General features: G+C 35.5%; 1 long non-coding RNA gene across 4 annotated transcripts; it reads left to right on the top strand.

Moving 5' to 3' along the window:
- Positions 1-3,929: 3,929 nt before the first annotated feature.
- LOC110739387 lies at positions 3,930-6,821 on the top strand. Of its 4 annotated transcripts, none has more exons than XR_002514793.1 (5): positions 3,930-4,139; positions 4,580-4,655; positions 5,558-5,832; positions 5,921-6,336; positions 6,515-6,821. It is a non-coding gene; the product is annotated as an uncharacterized LOC110739387 (long non-coding RNA). The 4 variants fall into 4 exon arrangements; XR_002514792.1 differs by having other exon boundaries at positions 3,930-4,195; XR_002514794.1 differs by having other exon boundaries at positions 3,930-4,195; positions 4,580-4,677.
- Positions 6,822-11,682: the final 4,861 nt, after the last annotated feature.

Raw genomic sequence — 11,682 nt, 5'->3', positions numbered from 1 at the left:
TATGATAAGAAATATAGGAAACAAGGAACGAAGAAAAGAAATAAGATTCCATTTCAACACATGAGTTCATGTTATTGTAGTTAACTTAGCAACTCGTTATCTTCACAAGTATCGGATACTGATTGAGTGTTCCACTTTTAAACTGACCTCAAACTATTGAAGTTAAGCTAAGTTATCGACTTACAAGCTTAGAATGAAGCAACAAGAGCTACATAAGTTGTAAGATCGTATGCTTTGTTTAAAGACCTTTTAAGAATAAAGGTTGGAACGAATAATGGTTATTATTATGTTCCATAATCAGCAAATGATCCGTTCACACACGGAAAGACTCACATTCAAAGTAAAGGAGCAATAGTTGCGAATTTATTTAGATGGCATGGTTATCCAAGCGTTGAGTCAAGAATGCTTGATTATAAACAAACATTTCCCTAACATGGTAAACTCACTAAGTTCAAGTCATGGGCATGATTTGGGTTCGGAACATCTTTAGAAATGTCACAGACAAGAACGTACTCAAGGCTCTATTAGATAAGCTCTTGATAGTTGCTCGATTCGAAATCGTTCTAAGACAAGCAAGTCTTACTTTTTAAAACCGAAAAAGCAAAGAGCTATTGTTCTTAGTATAGACAATTGACTCCAAAGGCTAAAGAGGATTCAATTACTTCAATGTTTCACAAAGAATTTGAAAGGATATGACTATACTCATCAAATGTGAACAAACTTGACATGAGTAGCTCATGAGTTCAGTGAATTACAAAATCGACTTAGAACGATATCAAAACGTCTAGATTAGATCGAGCAATGTTTGCTTGAGCCAAGCATGACCATCAAAAAGTTCTGAAACTGAAATTTTCATAAATAACTCCACAAAGAACATAGTGAAAGACCTCGATGCCATTTAAAAATGACTCGAACAATGATGGATCACATCCCTTCCTATAAAGTTCTTAAGATTTGCACGAAGGACTAATGTTACACTAAACAAAATGTTGAAGCTAAGAAAGGACGTCGTATTCAGTTATGGATAGAATTATCTTCTAGATGTCTTTTCAAGTATATGTCTAAAACTCTTAGCCATAGTGGAAGTTCACTGGCTTAGTGGGAGCTAAGTGACTCAGTGGGAGCTCACCGACTTATCAAGAGATAGGTGGTTGAGTGGGAGCTTAATGGCTCATTAAAGGCTAAGATAGCTCAAGTGGGAGCTAACTGTTTGTTTTACAATGAACTTTTACCCGAAGACAATATACATGTCTCTTTGTAAGCATTTAAGTGAGACCACGGGCATTACCTCCATAACCTAATTGAGAACATAGTGTTTGTTACTCTAAGTGGTGTCTTTCTGGAAAGTAACACATTTCCAAAATGACAAGTGGGAGGAAAATGAACTAAATGACAATCGAGCTTAGCAACAAACTAAAACTGAGAATGTCGGAAGACCTTAAAAGGACTTCATGAGAATGCTTGATCAAGAATACTAAAAAAGACTTTACAAGTGCCTTAAAAGAGAATTCATTATTCACAAAACATCAGAAATGTTGGAGTAAGATCAACATAATAAAAGGGCTTTGGAAGCGCCTTGAAACTCAGTGGTTGATGCAATTGCCTTGTATAGGTATAGAATTCACCAAAGGTTTGGGTTGAATCCTGTAAATTTTCTATTAAGTTAGAAATAAACCTAAGACTTACAAGCATACTATTTACTATTAGATAATAAAGGAATAATTCCTTGTAAGATAGCTACGACAAATCCAAATTCCGAATAATGGTTAGAGGCCATGAAAATCCGAAACAGACCCCATGTTTGAAAATCATGTTTGAAACTTGATTAATTTGCATGAAGGGTGAAAGACCCATCGATTGCAAATAAGTTTTCAAGGAGAAAACTAACAAATGTGGAAATGTATATGCATACATAGCTAGATTAGATGTATAGGATACAATTAAATTCACGGAGTTGATTTTAATAAAAAACCTATTCACCAATCGGAATGCTTAAGTCTTTTCGTGATTGATCTAGCAAAATTGCACATATGAAATATGACAAAATAGATACCAAAACTGCCTTCCCAAAATAGGATTTTGGAAGTGATTTTGGAAGTGACTATGGAATAGTCTAAGGGTTTTGAAAATCTAAATAATGCTAGATTTGAAAGCAAGCTCAAGGAATCTGTCATGGGATTAAAGGAAGCATTGCATATAGGAATTGGAACGTGTTTTCTCATAAAGTTAATAAGAGGATTGGCTTATGGAGAAATATAGAAATTCTGATGAATAAGAAGTTTAGTGGGAGCAAAAGCAAAGGTCAAACGAGAAGTTTATGAACTCTATTGTGAAACAACTATCAAATGCTAAATATTTAGATTTGAAAGTATTTTGACAATGGACCAAGCTAAAGGCGATACTTAGTATACATATTGGGAATTAAGTACTATGGTATAGACTTAATTAAATGTTTAAACCAGTAAAGGAATTTACCATATTAAACATAAAGGACTTTGAAAGGCTTTTGACCCATATGTATAAAACTAAGTAAATGTTTGAACTAAGTATAAGCTAGGCTAAATACTAAGTCAAACAAGAAAGAATCTAGTAAGAGGCTTTCAACCATATCACATAGCGAACAATTTAGCAAAGGCTCAGTGAAACTGCATGAGCTAAAATGCCAAATTGATGGGATAAAAATTTAGAAACATTCTACAATTAAATCCATCATGTAAAGCTATGATATGCTATCGTCACACAACTTACTTTCTTAGTGCATGTGAAGTACGTATATAGTACCAATCAACTTGAATCTAAGTATTAGATTATAGTCAAGAACATCCAAAACACTTGGATGAGTTAGAGGATGAGTTCTTGACGCATGGAAACAAATATAATTTGAGCATTGATGATGCAAGCACAAACCTTAAATAAGGATGAAATCCTTAATTAGGAAGCCATTTGTAAGCACGTGGTAAGAAGCGTCGTGGCTTGAGAAATTGTAACATGGATGTGCATCCATGTATAATGTGCAAAAATTTAAGGTAAACTTCCATGATCACAAGTGATTAGGGTATTTCAAATCATTGTGAGCCGTTGGGAGTGAAACCCAAGCAAGGCATCATCAAGAAGTCTACTAAAGTATATGATGAGAATTGTTGCCTTAAAAGGCAATAGTAAAGAAGATGTTAAATGAAAGTTCGTTGTTGAACGTTGATGATTGTAGGTTGTCAAGCTGAAGGTCGCCAATCATGAAAATGAGTGGGAGCCATTGCTTGGACAATAAATCCTAAATCACATGTAATTCATTAACACTCTCAAAATTTTATCATCTTATTATGGAAATGGTCGATAATGAAGATGCTAAGATTTGCAAAGTAATTATAACTAAACCTATGCAATAAGTGAACGACAACATTCACAAATTGCGTGAAAGAAATCAAGCATATTAGATATGGGTGTGATTTCTATAAATGTTTTATGAAGAGTACTGCTCTTAAAACATTTGGGAAAACCATTTATCATAAAATAAAACATTGTGAAGTTTCATAGTGGAATAAATTTTTCTAAATATTTCATAAAACTATTTAATTGTGGTTTAAAATTAAATAATGAGTCCATTCGATTTTAAAGAATATTCAAAATAGGATATCAAGACAATGTCTTCGATAAATAAACACCTATTATGTGAACATTGAATATTTTAATCGAAAATTATCCCTAATCAAGGTCATTTATTTTGTGGACGATTAATGACACTACTACAAAAAGAGTATTTTCTCGACGCTAGACAAGGAGAGACAACTATTAAATATAATATGCCCATTATCTCGACGCTTTTCTGGGACGAAATTAATTTTCGGCGGTTTAAAGCGTCGTGAAAGAGTAACATGTGCCCTACACGTGACTGTAAAACCCACTATTGTAAAATTTAGGGAAAATGAAACTGCCGAACACAAACAAAAAAAACCTGTAGTCTTCCTGCTTAATTGTAAACCTAACTATTCTTCTCTCTTTCAATCCTAATTCTACAAAGACACTTATGGAACTGTTGATTCCTAACTCAGATCTTCGTATTTCTCGCAGTAATTTTAAAATGAGGACTATCATTTTGTAATTCAGATTTTTGCTCCTCTTTGAAGTTATTTCGAATTGAGGTACATCAATTTCAAATTCAGATCTTTGTCCTTATCATATTCAAATTCGAATTGAGGTACATCATTTCAAAATTCAGATCTTTGTCTCTCTTTGAATCAATTGCTAGATCTTGACCCAATTAGATTGTAATCTATGGTTGCCCTCTCAGTGCCGATCGATAATATAAAGATACATCCTTTGTTTTTGGGATTCAAAATTTTTTCCAAATTGAATCTTGTGATTTGTTTTTTAAGTTTTATTTTTCAACAATCTCAAGAATTATGCTTAGATATGGGTTAGATTCATGAGTAATTAATGGGATTTTAGGGTTTCTGTATTGTTATGTTTCATTTTGTGCTTCTGTTTTAATTCAATTCTGAAAATTAGCCTTTTGTTTTCATGTTTTTGAATGAGCATAATCACATTGTTTTTCGTCTCATAATTCTATCACAAATTGCAGTGTTAGTTTTTCGAAGGAGCTGCTGTGAGTGCTGACTTCGTTGGGCTCGTTCTCCTTCGTTAGAGAAGCTTTTTAGGTGATTATTTTTTTGAATATGGGTGTGTTTTTTGTCTTCTTTATGCCTTTAAAATTTCAGAATTTTTGGAGTTTATTTGCTATTTAACTGGGCTGTTTTATTTGGACTGGTCTGTTTTAGTTCGAATTTGTTTATTTTTGCTGTTTGGCTTAGGGTTGTTCTGTAATTTTTTTTCCATTTGTTGCACTCTTTATTGCCCCTGTGTTTCTTCCTCCTACTGTTTTTCTTGTATGTGACTGCTAGGTAGAGGAATTTCTAAATAAAATAACTTGTGGATGATTTCCATTAGAAATGTGAGTAACTTTATTAGAGAACAAAACAACTAAATGGTCAGACTAGTGCTAGATTCGAGGCTTTCTTTAAACTAATACTTGACAACATAAAAAAGACAAAAAAAAAAAAAAAGAAAGGATAGTGATGATGATTCTTCAAGTGATGATGAGGGTCAAAGCACTCTAATCTCGATATTAAGGATATAAAATTGTTCCCAATTTTGCATAGAGATGGCCATATTACACGAGGATGCTATTTAAATTCTAGAATATCATCTAAATGCTTCCTTTTCTCTTTACGAAATAGTGGTGCATTCTATGTTGCCTATGTTTTTGTTGCCTAACAAAATTAAAGCATGAATGCTTTAGTAATGTTGAAGTCAATGGCCAAAAGAACATTATTGAACGAGCTTTTATAGCTTGCTTTAACTTTGGAATATCATAAATGTCATTTTATGTTAGGCAAGCATACACCAATAAGTTAGGTATTTATCTTAAATTGAAAATTTTCTACAACTCATTTTTACTTTGTTAGCGGGGCTGCCATTTTAAGAACCACTGATAAAGTTCTATTTCTTATTTATATACCAAGCATTGATGCATCTGTTCCTCTACCTTGTTTTGGTGTAGGATTCTTAAATTGTTTTACAAGTGCGTGAGAGCTTTAAAATCCTTTACTTTATTTCATTATAAAGAAACTATTGCTGGAAAGGTGGGTCTAGGCTCACATGCGGCTAGTGGTGTCAAGGAATACATGGGAGAATGTCCAGGAAGGAATATTGGGTCAATTGCTTCCTTCCCATGAATTCAAAATTCTTAAAAAGCTTGTTTGATGGTTCAATCTTCAATTCTGAGGCAGATACACGAGACTGCTTATTCAAAGGTCCTGTTATGGATGGAATAAGGTAAAATTTTGTCCCGATAAATTAGTCCAAATTGCATGAATAACTTCTAATTTATTATGATTTCTCTTCGTTTCTTGCTGCTTGATAGTTTAATGAAGATATGGAATTTGAACAAGTTATCTGGCATTACCAGAGTGATTAACTGTTAAGGAGTAGTGAGTTGGCCATTGAAAGATAATATTCTTGATGCTTCAATACCAGGAATTATTTCAGGCCAAATCAGGCCCAATGATGTCGAATTCCTTGGAAAGGTTGTTGGTGATACCCGGCAAGGAGATTGTGCAGTTTATGCTTTCAATTCTGGTAAACTTGTCATTTAAACTTAGCAGTCTAGCATACCCTAATAAACCTTCCTGATATGTTCAAGTAGTTGCTTGACTACTAATAATTCTCCGAATTACATGATGCACTACTAAAACCATCACCAAAATTCCAAATAATGGAAAAGTGGAAGTGTCACTAGGCGTTCTGACATGTGAATTATATACAATCTCTCCTATCAAGGTTAGTAATCAACATACCCAGTCCTTATTTTCATTCTTTGTATCTAAGTGTGGCAAATTTTTATTGATGCAGTTATTTCTATTTGAGGATAACATGTATAACTGTATAAGATTTTTGATTATTAAACTGTTTTTTTTTATTTATTTATTTATTTATATATTTTTTTTTTGTGCATCAGATAACCTTCAAGGGCAGTTGCTTCCACTCTAAAGTTTCCCTTCTTCCTCCATTCATGATGAACTTTGCTTTATGCCCTCTTGCAAACATATTAAGGAGCAACTAAATTGGAGATTGATTGAAGATTTTTTGAGAAGAAAAAGAGCAGATTTGTTCCACTACAACTAGTCACGAATTAAGTATGAGTTGGAATATTATCTGTTGTAATAGAAAACTCATTACTATGAGATTGTACATATACTATAACATACCTATATGAAATAAAAAGAAGTTTGGCCCAATTTGTTTGGTATATATACATATTTTGGTTGTACTAGTAATACCTTTTTGGTATGAAATATGTTTTTTGGTAATTTTTTTTTTTATTGAGATGCATGTTTTTTGGTAAATATATTTAGATATATTTTTTTAAAGATTATAGACAAGAAAAAGCGTCCCCAACACAGAAAATATAGACGGAAAAAGCGTCCCAAAATATTGAATATCAATTTATTTGAAACTCTAGACATTAAAAAGCGTCATCAATTTAATGGTCTTAGACACTAAAAAGCGTCGACAAAGTCGAGAAAGTGCGCCAACTACTGCAAATTTCGACGCTTCGTATATTACTTTAGACACAAAAAGGCGTAGAGATTCTCGACGCTTTTTGATGTCCAACAAAATTCTCAACTCACTTATTTTCGACGCTTTTTAAAAGTGTCGAGAGATATTTTTACGACGCTTTTCTGTGTCGAAAATAAGGCTTAAAAGCATCACAAAAACACGCTTTTTGTAGTAGTGTGACCGTTAAAGATTAGTGTGTAGTATGATTCATAGCACCGTTTCTTGTGCTATGAGGACGTAAATCATTTGCACAGGTATTGGTTTAGAACTATATTTGATCGACCTATGAGAATACTTTAAGAGATTTGAAATCGTCATAAGTATATTTCTCATTATTGCTATCGGAACTCTTTTCCTTTATCATGAGTATTGTGAGGTCTCTTGTTTGAGTACTAGTCCGTTTTTTATGTCGGTCAAACGTATGTCGTAATTGGGGATTATAACGACGGCTATCAGGCGGCTAGATCCTCTTAGTAAGAGAAGCTACATTACAAGAGTGGGAATGTCCCCCTACCAATAATAGGGAACATGTCTTGTTGTTTACAAGGCCTCTCGAAGAGCGAGACTATGAAATGCATGGCCGTGCTAAGATGGATTTTAGAAATCATCTGATTATTGACAGTCAAACTCGGATTTTGAGAAACACTTCTGGACGTAACAAGGATGACGAATAATCTTACCCTGTAATTCATGAAGTGACATGAAGAGACATAGGAAAGGGGCTATACACTGAATGTGCACTTGTCCGGAAGTACAAGTGGGAGATTGAAAGGAATGGTGTCATTCAAACAAGTGTATTATTCTGATAGTGGGTTCAGAATTATTAGAAAGCTAATTTATTCAGTAAGGTCAAGTGATCGGAATGCCTAGGTGGAGGCCGCTTCCGATCAGTAATATTAATGCATAATTAATATTACAGCTTAATCTTGACCGAGCCCTTCGGGTCACACCCTTAGTAGTAAATGAACCGACTCGAAGAATTAATTCGGAAGAAATTACTTCGTCGCCCGAGTATTAAATATTTAGACATCGAAAATTCGAGCTTAGAGCGTCGAAACTGAGCGTCGGAAGTCGAGTAAAAAATAGTATAAGACGGGACGGCAAAATTAGTAATAAATCAACATTGACCTAAATACCCCTAGCATCGGAACCCCGAGTGCCAGGGGTTAGGCAAGTTACCAGCCCGCACCATGTGCGAGGCTTGCTAGCAAGCTACGGCCAGCAGCCCTCACATAATGCGTGGCTTGCTGGCACGTTGCATCTATCAGCCCGCACATGTGCGAGGCTTGATAGCAACAACCTTCGACAATAGCAGCCTGCACAAGCGTGCGTGGGCGTGCTGGCCGAAGAGGCTGGCCGTAAGAAGCCCGCATGTGCAGGGCTTGGCTGAGCCGGGTAGCTAGGGCCTTGGTCCATGGGAGTGCACGTGAGGGAGTCCTCAAGTGTTAGGGATAAGTGGCACAAGGAGAAGAAGGAGTGGGGAGCAAGTATGGTCCCCTCCTCTCCAAGTGGTCCTCACTTCCTTTTACATACAATGATGACACTTGTTGATTTATTACTTGCTTTCTTATTTAATTTATTTTAGCTTTAAAATAAATTAAGGAATTTCATGATCCCACATTGATGGGATAGAAATTCCCACTCTTCCTCTTGTATATAAATACCCATCATGGGTTTATGGGAAGAGTGCTTGAGTAGGAGTTCAATAGAGCATTGCATTAGCAAAAACTCTTAAACTCACATAATACTCAGGTTTTGGTCGGACCTCGCTAACCTTGAGGTAACGGACCTAAAAGTCGCTAGTAGTTTTTATGGGTGGATTTCCGTAGGAGGCTCGCGTATTTTTCGGAGCTCGAGCTTTCAAGTAAGAGCCCGTCCTTGAGGGCGAAACATGCTTCAAAGGTAAATTCTGATTTTACCCTTTTGTGATTATTTTTTATGCTTTATGGTTTTATTAATTGCGAGTGGTTCCTTGGGTCGGGGTTGTTTTCACGATGAGTCGGACTCACCAAACCCCAACAAAACTAACGCTAGTTTGCAGGTATCGGCGTTACAAGAGTTAGTTAGGATCGCAGAATGTTCTGAATCATTCCCTGTCCCTATCGCTACTTTGACTTTTGTTTTCAAAACTTACGTTTCTCCAAACTCTGTCAAAGTGGGGGCTTCTGTAGAAACTTATTTGTGTCTCCCTAAAACCAAACCCAGTGATGAATACCTTTCACGTCGAATCATAATCGAATGAAGTGAAATTGTGGAAAGTCTAGTGTTGCGGTTAGTTTTTATTTCTTTTCTTTCTCTCTGTTTTTGAAAACCTATTTTAAGAAAACAACCAATCCAGTTTGGTTTGGTCCATGGCAAGGGTCCAATAATAGTGTAGTTGGGTGATCGAGGGTAAGATAGGTCGTTAAGCTACTACCCTAATCAAATTAATCATTTATAATACCTTAACCTACCCTAAACTAGTTAGTGGCAAGTAAAGGGTCGAACCACTAGGGAAGCACACTAATTCAACATCAATAATCACTAATGCATGAGTAAAAAGGGGATTGTTTTTGTTGGTTTTGTTGAGTAAGAACACTAAAACTACTAATAAGCAAGAAAATGATTATTAAAAGCAAGGGAAAATGACGCTAGGGATACGGGGGTGTCCAATATGACTAGAAAGAGGGGAATAATGGTGATTATCATGAAACACATGCTAAAGAACACAAGATTCTACCTAAACAATTCATTCTCATGCAATAGTCTAGGAAAACTAATGAAAGAGGTCTACGCTAATAAGGATCATTCTCATGCATCCTATTAGTTACAATCAAATCAAGAGAATAAAGAAGCACAATCCATAAAAATTCCACTTTAATAACTCATTCTCATGCAATCATTAAAATAGAGATGATCTTAATCTAGTTCAAATCAATTTCATGCATTTAAACTAGAAAACATCAAATAGAGTGCAACAACAATCTCAAGCTATTGTAGTTATAACTTAGCTTTTGTAAGTTGTAACTTTCTCTTTTTGGTAATAAAATCTTAATTTCCAAAAAAAAAAAAAAAATCTCAAGCTATTAAAAATCATGTCTTTCATCAATTTATGGCATAAGTTCAATCCAACCATCATCATTCATCTAATATCAACTCATATCTTCCACCCCCTTCCCCTAGCTAAAAGTTTAGCCTAGAGAAGGGAGATTAAACATAATACCAAAACTAGAAATAAACTCAAAACAAAATATGATTAAAATCAATGAAATCAATAACAACTAAATGAACTAATAAGATTAACAAGAATAAGCAACAATAAAACAAATAAATAATACTAAAGGAAAGGAGAAGTGATTATTAAAGAAAGGATTAATGAAAGATGAAAACTTGGATTCTTGCTTGATTGATTGAAGATTCAAACTTGAGCCAAGTTGAATACAATAAAGGATGCTTGAATAACAATCTACTTTCTCTCTCTAGATTAGGCTAATATTCTATGGAATTAGTACTAAGTGTCCTTTATTACAAAGAGACCCGTCTATATATATGTGGCTCCCTCAAAAGAAAGAAACTTGGGAAACAAGGCGCAAAGAAATTAGAAACCCAGCGGTGCTCGCCCGCACACGAAATATACGTGCCCGCGCAGTACAATTGTGCGCCCTCTCAGCATAGTGCGCGGCCGCAACTTTGAGGGTACGGGGAAATCCAGCCCGCCCGCACAGTGGCCGCACAATAGGTCGCGCAAACTCTCTTGTTTGGCTCTGTTTCTTCAGCCTGGCTGCGCGGGTTCTGATAGGGCTGCGCGCCCGCACAACCAAGGGTGCGCGCTCCTGCAGTAGCCGCACAACATCCCGCGCAGAACAGTTTGCTTGGCTCCTTGAAATCCTCTTTCTTTCGGCACAAAATACCTACAAAACAAAAGCATAGAAATAAAGTAAAGAGAAGACGAGAAGACTAAGAAAAGGGAAGATAAAGGAGAAACGAAAGGAGGAAACAAAACTAGGTAAAAATTCTTAGAAAAAGGGCCAAACAAGTGCAAATGAGGGGAGAATCCTTAGAGAAAAAAGGATAAAAGAGTGGCATAAATGCCACTTGTCAAAATCCCCCGCACTTGCCTCTTGCTTGTCCTTAAGCAAGGAAAAATGGAACAAAAAGATAAACACAAAAAACATAACATGACAAGGTTTTAGCAAAACCAATCAAGCCTCAAGGTAATGAAATGCTCCATTTGGACTCACATGTAAATTAAAGCATCAAAGAATACTTATCTTTCTCAATTCAAAGAGGGAAAATACGTTCGAAGATGCTCAAGGTTGAAAAAGACAAACCTAAGCTAATCGTAGAGAACTAATGATTTCATTCTCCGCCCTAGCCCCAACCAAGACAGTTCGCGTTCTCTTTGTTGGGGTTTGGTGAGTCCGACTCACCGCGGAAAAAAAACCCAAAAACAAGACCGCACTCGCAATAAATAAAACCATAAACATAATTATATTAATCACAAGATTAAGATAAGCTAATTACCTTTGACGCGTGCTTCGCTCCAAAATGAGATCTTACTTGAAAGCTTCAAGTCCCGCTCACACG

Source organism: Chenopodium quinoa, unplaced genomic scaffold (assembly GCF_001683475.1).
Source record: "Chenopodium quinoa cultivar QQ74 unplaced genomic scaffold, ASM168347v1, whole genome shotgun sequence".
NCBI classification, from domain to species: domain Eukaryota; kingdom Viridiplantae; phylum Streptophyta; class Magnoliopsida; order Caryophyllales; family Amaranthaceae; genus Chenopodium; species Chenopodium quinoa.
Note: the sequence above shows the minus strand (reverse complement) of the source record. Positions and strands in the feature narration are given on the sequence as shown.